The sequence below is a fragment of the Acomys minous genome (genome assembly GCF_964271855.1).
Source record: "Acomys minous genome assembly, chromosome: 16".
Classification (NCBI taxonomy): Eukaryota; Metazoa; Chordata; class Mammalia; order Rodentia; family Muridae; genus Acomys; species Acomys minous.
The window spans coordinates 53,887,924-53,898,404 of NC_140498.1; the positions used below are offsets into that span (position 1 = coordinate 53,887,924).

General features: G+C 42.4%; 2 long non-coding RNA genes across 3 annotated transcripts in view; one reads left to right on the top strand and one right to left on the bottom strand.

Moving 5' to 3' along the window:
* The window catches only part of LOC311587362, a 179,116-nt gene that overhangs the window by 123,274 nt on the left and 45,361 nt on the right, over positions 1-10,481 (top strand). The gene's annotated exons all lie outside the window — the stretch shown is intronic.
* The window catches only part of LOC311587360, a 38,455-nt gene that overhangs the window by 23,842 nt on the left and 4,132 nt on the right, over positions 1-10,481 (bottom strand). For both annotated transcript variants that reach the window (XR_014775832.1, XR_014775833.1), the window contains exon 3: positions 2,845-2,935. This is a non-coding gene — a long non-coding RNA (uncharacterized lncRNA). The remainder of the gene's footprint in view (positions 1-2,844; positions 2,936-10,481) is intronic.

Consider the following 10,481-nt stretch of genomic DNA (forward strand, 5'->3'; position numbering starts at 1 on the left):
AATTTGTAGTTTTCTCGCTGTGTTCTTGACCGCTCTGGCTCCTGCAATCCTTCCACCTGTCTTCTGCCGGATTCCCCGAGCTCCGAGTAACGTTTGGCTGTGGATCTCTACATCTGTTTCCATCAGTTGCTGGGTGAAGCCTTTCTGGTGACGGTTATGCTAGAGTCCCATCTGCAAGTGTAGCAGTCTTCACACAGAAGGACTGCCTCCTTCCCATGAAGCCCCAGTGCTCCAGCTCCGGCTGAAGAGGACTGCTCCTCCGCTGCATGAACTCTGGTCTCCTTTGGAGAACCTGTCATAAACTGAAATTACATTTTTCCTCTCCCTCTCTTCCCTTCCCTTCCCTTCCCCCTCCTCCATGCCTTTCTTCTCTGTTCCTCTTCCCTTCCTCACTCCTTATTTCCTGTCCCTCTCTTCCTACCCCCATTCTTTCCTTCTTCCCCTCCCTGCTCCCTTTGCACGAGAGTCCATATATTTGCCATTTTATCCCTTAAGCCCAACAGACAGCTGCTGCACAGTAGGGTCTCAAAAAAACATTTGCTGATTTTTTTTCATATTGATACAGTATTTTTTTTTTTGCCCTCAAGAAAAGTGTATTCACAAAATTATGGAGTAGATGCTGTAATAAATAATTCAGTCAAATAATATAAACAAAAAAGAACTTTTTTTTCCCCTTAAGAGGTTCATAGCTAATGGAGAGAGACTGCAGACGCTGATGCACGGAGGGGTGAAGCGCATACAGACTTTCTGCTGCAGTTTACAATGTGAACATGACAACCGCACAGGCAGGATTCTTAATGTCAAGGGAACATTGTTGCCGTGATGACAGTTAAGGAGCTCTTACTACATGTCCCTTTTAACTGTTGGTAAAGGGCTGAGGACATGGTCCACTGGCAAAGTGCTTAGGTCCCCAACACCTATGCAGAAAAAAAGAATCCAGGCTTAATGGCACAGTTGTAACCCAGCACGGGGACGCAAAGACGAGAGGGGCCTGGGGACTTGCTGGCCAGCTATTCCAGCAGCATCAGTGAGCTTTGGGTCCAGTAAGAGGCCTCAGAAAATAAGCTAGGATGGTACCATGCATACCTGATGCCCTAAACCAGGTATTTATACCATACCTCTTAGGCTTGTGGAGCACTGCAAAAGAGGGGCCAGGAAGTAAGAGTTAGAAAATAGGGAGGAGGGTTGCAAAAAACCGCCATCTTCTGGGTATGGCATAGCAAGCCATGGCAGTCAAAAGCTCTCACCAACTGTGAGTGGCTATCCTGGGTCTGCACAGGAGAGGGCCTCCCAACAACCAGCATGAAGCTGGAGTATAGAAAGCATACTCTCAAAAAAGTTCTACTGATAGATTCAGAGAAAGGAGGAGTTCTTGCCTTCCATTGACCTGCTGGTTGAGCCCAGCAGGCTCCAATGGATAGTCTGAAACCAGTGGTCACACAGATGACCTAAGTGGCTCACAAAACCAAACCAAAGTCATGAATGTGGGAAAGGAGCAGCTAGGGAAGAGAAGGGGGTTGATTGGGGTAGGAGAGAGATGAGTGAAGGTGGAGGGTAGAGTGACCAGAATTATATATATACATACATGTGTGTGTGTCCACGTCCGTGTGGGTTTATCTGTACACACACACGTGTGTGTGTAAAATGTATGTATTTAAACTCAACAAAACACTACAACTTAATTGGAAAAAAGTCACCTCCCCCAAAGATGAAAGGTGGAAAGTGGAAAGTGACCAATGAAAACACCTGTCATCAACCTCTAGCCTCCATATGAACACACACACACACACACACACACACACACACACACACACAAACACTGAGTACTATCAGGGCTACCCATAGGTACATGACGTGGAGCCATTCGCTGGGAAATGGGCTACTTCCAGTAGCCATTCAATCCCCATCAAGTCCCTGTAAAATGAAATTAATTAATCAATAATTTTTCTTTAACTCAGCTAGTTCCCAAATAATTGACACAGAGATACAATGACTTATTTAATTTGCCTAAAAGCACAATTAGTCGGCATTATATTCCATTTTAATCCTCTATGGTAATCTAGCTCCCTCCCAGCCAAAATCCCTATAATACTTGAGTTCATGGCCTTCTGCGCTCCAGCTGCAATCTCATGGTGTCCTCTCCACACCCCCACCCTCCCCCACCCCCCCACCCCCCGTGACCAAATCCCTCTGTCCTGTTTGTCTCCTCCCTTCGATCAGAAGTCCCACCTATTCTCTCTATTGCCCAGTACTGGCTGGCCACCTTTTATCAGCAAAACAGCGAATAAATGGTCAACAATGTTTACAGAAACTGGAGACAGGAGATTTTAGATTAAAAATGCCATGTCTGGGTTGAAACCAGATAGTGGGGTAGAGAAACCAGCATATGAATGTAAACTTCACACCGTGCACAATAACATTACGCCAACAACACCCCTCCCCCAACACACACACACACACACACACACACACACACACACACACACATACTTACTCTTCCTCCTCCACCAACTGCAACTGCCAATTGTCCCTCAATTAGAGGTGGGGACTCAGGAGCTCCTGGCCATACATTCCCCCCCCCCTTTTTTTTAAATACACTCTTCATTTTGATTGATACTCTGCCTCTAGGTTCTTCATCCCCAACCCCATGCCTTCAATGCACCCTCCCCTGCTCCTCCACAACGGCCTGTTTCTATTTGTTCACCTCCATATGTGCTCCAAGTTAAACACAAAGAACAAAACGAACAGAGCTAGGACGCATGTCCGGGAAAGAACAAGCAGTGTTTGTCTTTCTGGGCCTGGGTGACCCCTCTCAGCTGATAAGCTCCCGATTTGTTCACTTACTTGCAGTTTTTATTATTCTTTATAGTTGAGTGATACCGCATTGTATGCCCTTTTCAGTTGGTAGACATCAGGATTTACTGGCAGCCTCTCTCTGTAATGCAAAATGTTATCTTTGTACATTACATTTGCTAATACAGAACTAAACCCCCAAAATGTGCTTTTCAGAGGGCGGGAACACATGGGCCGTAGAGGTGGAGGCTTGCGTTTGAATCTTGGCTCGTGTCACCTATGGTCAAGTCTTGATCAAGGACAAGCCACTGATAAGTTTAACCTTCATTACTCAGTATGAACGCTGAGTAACAACTGCCCTACTTGGTGTATTTGTTACATGGGTCAAATGAGGTGACAAATGGAAAATACTAAGACAGCGCCTGCACTTGGTGGATACGTGGAACTGTCATGGGCGCTAGACGAAGCTTTCATCACTGCCTCCTGGACCACTTTCAACGTCTGAGTATGGAATCATGCATGATAAAGCATTTTAAGTGTGGCTACATCACCCTTAATGCAAAGGGAAGACATCAAAGCTCATTCTTTATGGGTAATTTGGGTAAATCCCCTCGTGTCTTCACATATAAAATGTGAAAATGTTTCATTTCGGTGACATAAGTGTTTCATACGACTCCTTCATGTTAATACTGTTCACAAGGAGCCGCATAATAAGAGCATATCCGCTGATGTTTGAAATTAATTTACAACCGGTGAAGACATACCTCTAATATAATAAGTGAAATAAAAATGGGCATGCCTATGATTACATTTAATTTAATATGCAAGTGTCTCCACCTTAGGAGATACAATGAAGTGATCTGGTGCGTGGAATGACTAGTTTGCACTCAGAAGAAGTAAGATTATAAGAGAAGGCAGGGAGAGGGATGGGAAGGAGAGTGAGTGACTTGGAAGGAAACAAGAATTGGGAAGAAGACGTGAGATAAGTGTGTAAGTTTGCGACAGAGAGTAGAAGAAAAGAACCGTGACTGAAGACTATACAGATGGTAAGACGAGAAAGTAGAAATAGCTCCTCTTCCTACAGATGGATCAGACTTTTGCGTGTGTGAGCGTTAATCTCCTGCATTATAACATAAACAGGGAAGGAGAAGGCATATCTCAGTCTTCAAATTCTACTGAGTATTTAAAGACACCAGCGGTCATTGCCTTCCGTGGGCAATAAAGTATATTGAAGTTGGGCTATAAAGGAAACTCTACAACAAAAATGGAGAGAAAAATTGGATAACTGAAAACTGAGCAATGGGAACCGTTCAGGACCACCCAGATAACCCAGTTATCAATAGATGGCTTAAACATTGATTATCATATCAAAGAGTTAATTTAAAAATGATTTAACAAGAATACAAATATTTAAACGTGATAAAAAAGAGCAATTACCAAGCCAATATAGGTTAATTCTGACATGCTAACCAGCAGTCCAATACCAAAGTGCCTTCATCCTTGGTGGTGTGTTCTCCAGCGAGGGGAAGCCACCACACAAAGTAACAAGACTCTACAGGCTTCCCACAATCTAGAGGACAGCACCATTGCTGGAAATTGTAGAAAATTATGTGTGCAGAGCGGGATTAGACTCTAGTGCTGGGGGAGCTCAGAGACAACTACAAAGCAGGGATTTGGTGTTGGATTTGTTTGTTTGTTGGTTGGTTGGTTGTTTTCTGAGACAGGGTTTCTATGTGTGTAGCCTTGGCTGTCCTAGACTCCCTTTGTAGACCAGGCTGACCCCAAACTCACAGAGATCCACCTGCCTCTGCCTCCAGAGTGCTGGATTAAAGGCTTGCACCACCACACCAGGCTTACAAAGCAAGGAATTTGGAAACTGTAGGGAATGTACTCTGTTCACTGTGCAGTCCGAGGTTTCGAGTCAGGGAAACAGATCCTGATCATCACAGTAAGAGTCCTCCCTGTTTCCCACATGTGCTTATTCAGGAGGCTCTCCAGTGAGAATCAGTGAGTGAGAGTGGATGGCACCCCAGATGTTGGCAGTTTTCCACACCTGTTCCCCAGTGAGACAGTATGGCTTAACATGTGGTCACTCCTCGAATAGGTCTTGGCACATATTTTCTTCACGCTCCTGCATCTGTGTGCTGCCTACCTTGATGTTCCTTTGGACAATAAGTTCATAAATAGCAACACTCCTCCATTTACAGAGGGCAGCCTCCAAGACCATCTGTGGGTTCCTGAAACAGTGGACAACACTGAGCCCACTAAACCATGTTTTCTCCTATATATAAATACTTTAATAAATTTTGCTAGATAAATTAAGTACAGAGATTTAAGACAATTACAAGACATAGAATATGGAAATTATAATAATACAGTATTATAAAAGTTGACTATGGCTCCTCTTGCAGAGGGCCTCCAGTGAATGTTTGCATCACTGTTAGTCTTTGCACTCTGGAGTTGAGTGTGGATGTTTGAAACTGAAGACAATGAGATCTCAGATGAGGAGGGTCTACTGTCTGGTAGGATTTGGGTTTGGGTTTTATTTTGCTTTTTGATCTTTAACCAAGATCTTCACATTGACATCACAAATTTTGTTTTTCATTTAAGAGTTTCGATGAAGTTGACAACCTCCCAGTATGTATTATCAATTCTAGAAGTCACATGAAAATCAACACACCACTTAGAAACCACATCTCAAATCAGCAGACTCTTGGGTCGCGGGGGGGGGGGGGGGACATCTTTAAGATTCATCTTGCAACTGGGGGAGCAAGCCATATTGTCCTCTGGCAGAAAATCCCCCCATGCAAGCTTGTCAGGGTGTGTCTACTTTAAGTAACATTGCAAGGTTTCTCAAAGGTATGACAGCACTTCCTAATTAGACAAAATGAAAACGAACCACTACAAGTAAAAACACATCTGTATCATGCTGCTTTTGGCCTTTTTTTCATTATTTGATGAACAACTCCACAATCCCCACCAGCAACAGACGAAGCCCAGAACCTTCACCCAACAGCACAGTGTACCTGCCAACTCTTGAGTTCCATCCCTACTACTGCAAAACAAAGAAGCACTGGGAAGCAATCTATTAAGGACACTGAAGAGGCTGCTCATGATTCACCATCCCCACACTTGTCACTCAAAGAAGACACAGGAGATGCTGTCCTTTCCAGGGGAGCCCCACTTGGCCAATTAAAATCATTTCACTTGCAGAGTCAGCAGTGGCGGCAGTGCACGCCTTTGGTCCCTGCCCTCGGGAGGCAGAGGCAGGAGGATCTCTGCGAGTTTGAGGCCAGTCTAGCCCTCAAAGTGAGTTGCAGTACAGCCAGGACTACACAGAGAAACCCTGACTGGAAGGAAGGAAGGAAGGAAGGAAGGGAGGGAGGGAGGAAGGAAGGAAGGAAAGAAGGAAGGAAGGGGAAAAATTCACTTTCAGGATCAAAGTTTGACATGTCCAGAGCAGAAGAGATCAAGCACAATGCTGTCCACAGAATACCTTGCATAGACCTTAGGGTGCACAGGTGTTTACCAGATTGGTTCTATTATTATTATTATTATTATTATTATTATTATTATTATTATTATCATCATCATCATCATCATCATCATCATCATCATCATCATTTTCTGGTTTTCATCTCATGGTCGGGAAAAAGCATCACCCTTGAGAGCAGCCCAAATGCTACCCAGAAGACCTTTGAGAAATCAGAAGGAGCATTGTCTAGAGCAGTGGTTCTCAACCCACCTAATGATGGGATCCCATGTTGTGGTAACCACCAACCATATCATTCTTTTCACTGTTATTCACAACTGTAATTTTGTTGCTGTTAAAAAGCATCCTGGAAATACTTTTAGAGATAGTGGTTTGCCAGAGGGGTTGTGACCCACAGCTTGAGAACTGCCGTTCCAGACAGACATAGGAGCAGCCATAGCTGGTGAGCAAGGGAGCATGGGCGTCAGCTGTGAGAGTATCGCACTGAGTCCAGTCTGGATGAAGCATTTTTACAAAACAAACTTGTTGATGTGTAATCCACATGCTGTATAATCCACCCATTTACTCTATGTAAGTTTTTCTGGAACCACAGGTTGGTACACCCATAACTCAACTTTAAAATGTTTTCATACCACAAAAAGAGACCTCTTACACCGGAAATCAGTCCTAATACCTACCCCATGGACAATGGTGTGTCTCTTTGGACATCCCGTTCTAAACATTTTGCGTGCTGTGATCACTCTCTGTATTCTGTCTGGGTTTTTGTTTCTAAATGATACTTTGTCGACTGTGGTGAGGCTGGTTTTCAGTCTATAAATGCTTGGACTGCTCTCACTTTTAGCTATTGTAAATCATGACAACTTGTTTTTGGAAACTTTTTTCTTTTAACTTCTTGTGTGCATACACTTGGTTTTCTGGGTCTCTGATCAACATTTCATTGAAGAACCAGACAACTTTCCAAAGTGACTGAGTCACTTAAAATTCTCATAATTGGTGTGGGGGGGTATCTGTTTCTCTACATCCTCACCAGTAAAAATACTTACTATGTTTTTATTACTACAATTTGAGAGGATATAAAGTAGTACATTTTACATACATTGTTCTGATTACTAATGACACAAAACTTTTTTCATATGTCTTTTGGCCACAATATATCTTCCTAAAATGTCTGCCTAGATCCTATTTAGAGTTTCTGGATATCCTGGGCTATACAGAGAGACTACAACTCAAAAACAAACAAACAAACAAATAAAATACAGGACATTTTAAATTTTCATTATCTTTTTAAAATATTGAGTAATATCAGTGTTAAATACTCTTGTATATAATTCCCTTCAAGTTTGTGGTTTATAAATATTTTCTTCCATCCATTGGGTTATATCTTTCACTTTCTAGGTGGTATCTTTTGAAGTACAAATTTATTAATTTTTAACAAAATTTAAATTATATGTATTTTTTCCTGCTGCCTATAGTTATGTCCTTTTGTTGTTTGTTTGTTTGTTTGTTAGAGTGTGATGTAGCTTACACTGGCCTTAAATTCACTATGTAGATATGATAGTCTGAACCCCTGGTACTCCTGCCTCTATCCAAGCTCAAGCACTATAGGGATATGCTACTAGATCCTGTTTTATGTGGCACTGGGCTTCAAACTGGGGCTTTATGCACCAGTGCAGCCTCAGCTCCAGCTCCTGGCATTATGTCTGAGAAGGCGTCATAAGCCAGCGTCCAAAAACTTGGTAGTAGGTTTTCTTCTTAGAGATCTGTGGCTCTAACACGTCCATTCTGATGTGTGTTTCTTCCACATTTGGGTGGCTCCTTACTGGAAATAATAATTGCATTCATCTCAGTGTATTTAAATATATAATTAGATCTAGATGGCCACTTACTATCAGACATGAAATATTAATCTTTCTCTTTCTCTCGTTACCCTCTCTTGCTCCCACTCCTTTAGGCTTTTTCCTCCCTCCCCCAGTATCTGCCATGGTGTGTGTGCATGTGTATTCGTGCATGTGTGCATGTGTGTTTATGTGTGTTCTGCATTTGAGAGAAAAATGCAATACTTGTTTTTCTGTGTTTGTTTCATTTCACTTAATAATGATCTTCAGTTTCACCCATTTCTCTGAAAGAAAAAGAAGACATAATTTCATTCTTCTTATTATTGGAAAAAAACTTCATTAGGGGTTTTCTCAATCCCTTCATCTGCCGATGGGCATCTCAGTGGCCTCAGTAGACATGAGTGAGCAAGTGCCTATGGTATGCACACTTAGAAGGCTCTGGGATTCTACACCCAGGAGTGGTGTAGCTGAGATGTGGTGGATCCCCATCGGAGGGAGGGAAGGTTACAAGTGAGGGAGGGAAATCAGACATAGGAATTTGCAGGAGGTGGGCATGCAGACGCAATGATATACATTTGTGAACATGTCGAGATGAAACGCGAGCACTAAGCAGGGAACCCACCTTTTGAAGACCCAGTTTCCCCTCTTGAGAGAACTGGCAGCCTGGTTAAAACATAGCCATCCCCTGCTTCACTCAGATGCCCTCACCTTCCAAGCTGCATTCTCTTTGTCAGCCACGTGCGCATGTGTACTTTGTTGTGTGCTCTCTGTCTGCAGAGTCTTCCAAAGCCCCCATCATCCTTAGGCCTGGTCAGATGGAACCTGCTATGTCTGATCCCAGAGGCTTTCTCGTTGACACACCATATCATTTCTGTGAACAGTCTCATCTTCTCGCTAGGTTGTTCCTCTGCTTTCTTCCCCCCCCCCTTCTGCCCCCTCCCCCCCACCCTGCCCTACATTCTAGTCTTTTGCTCCCATCACAATGTCTCTCCAATAGGTGGCTAATACTATGGATATGAATCTGTGGCACTGAGTTAGTGACAGTGGCCTTGGCTCAGAATTGTAAGGGCTCTAAGCAGTCCATAAAGACTCCCCCATACAAACAAACAAACAAAAACAAGCATTCAATAAATAGGAAATTTAATCTGAATGAAAACTGAAGCCCATGGCAATATGTGTTTTGTTTGGTTTTTTTGTTTGTTTGTTTGTTTGTTTGTTTTCTGATACATGTCCTGTGGATTTACCACTGCTGTAGCTTCCTTAAGAACAGAGGCAGCCAGGGAAATGCTATAGACTGGGAAAACACTTTGGGGTAAATGCACTTACCTAAGGTAAACTGTAGACTGCATTATTGAAAGTCCCTTTAAAATTACTCTTGATAAAGATTATCCCTCACTTAGTTCTCATAGTGTATTTAAAGGAGATTTGGGATGTTTAGCTTACAAACCCACAGTCAGCTTGTAATATGTGTGTGTGTGTAACATATTTTGTATAAATAATATATATTTACATATATGTATATATTTTACAATCTATTTATTTTTTAAAACTTGTTGCTTGAAGATGTTTATAAAGTCAACCCGATACACAATCATCTAAAATTAAAGCCTGGAAAATATTCAAACTGTTGACAGGAATTAATGAAATGAGAAAACATTGTTCCAAAGCCAATATCTACAGAAACACAGTAGACTATTTTCTGGGTTTTTTTTTTTCTGGACTAAGGAGGAAAATGGGAAGAGTCCCAACATGCAGGGTAGCAAGCGTGGCTTACTCTGCACTATCTGTGCTTTCCCTACAGAACAATGCTTACTGCCATTGTCCAGCACTTGATCCACTTAAGAATTTTCTAGATTTAGCTGGGCGGTGGTGGCACATGCTTTTAATCTCAGCACTTGGGAGGCAGATTGCTATGAGTTCGAGGCCAGCCTGGTCTACAAAATGAGTCCAGGACAGCCAGGACTACACAGAGAAACTCTGTCTCAAAACAAAAACAAAAACAAACAAAAAGAATTTTCTAAATTTAATTAACACCAGAGATGTCAGTTTCAATAAGTTATTTCTAACAAAATAAATGAGAGAATAATTCTTGCTACTGTCTGATAGTTTGAAGGATTCAAATATCTCAAGTCAGAAATCTGCTAGGAAATTAATGACATATATGTGGGATCAGCTTCTTCTGAGAAGCTACCACTAAAAGATGGCAAGGGAGCTTTGAGAAGAGTAGCCAGGACCGGAGACATACTTCACAAGAAATGTGAAAAATTTTAAAAATGAATCATACATTGCCAGGTGGCAGTGGTGCACTCAGGAGATAGAGGCAGGTGGATCTCTGTGAGTTCAAGACCAAGGTGGTCTAC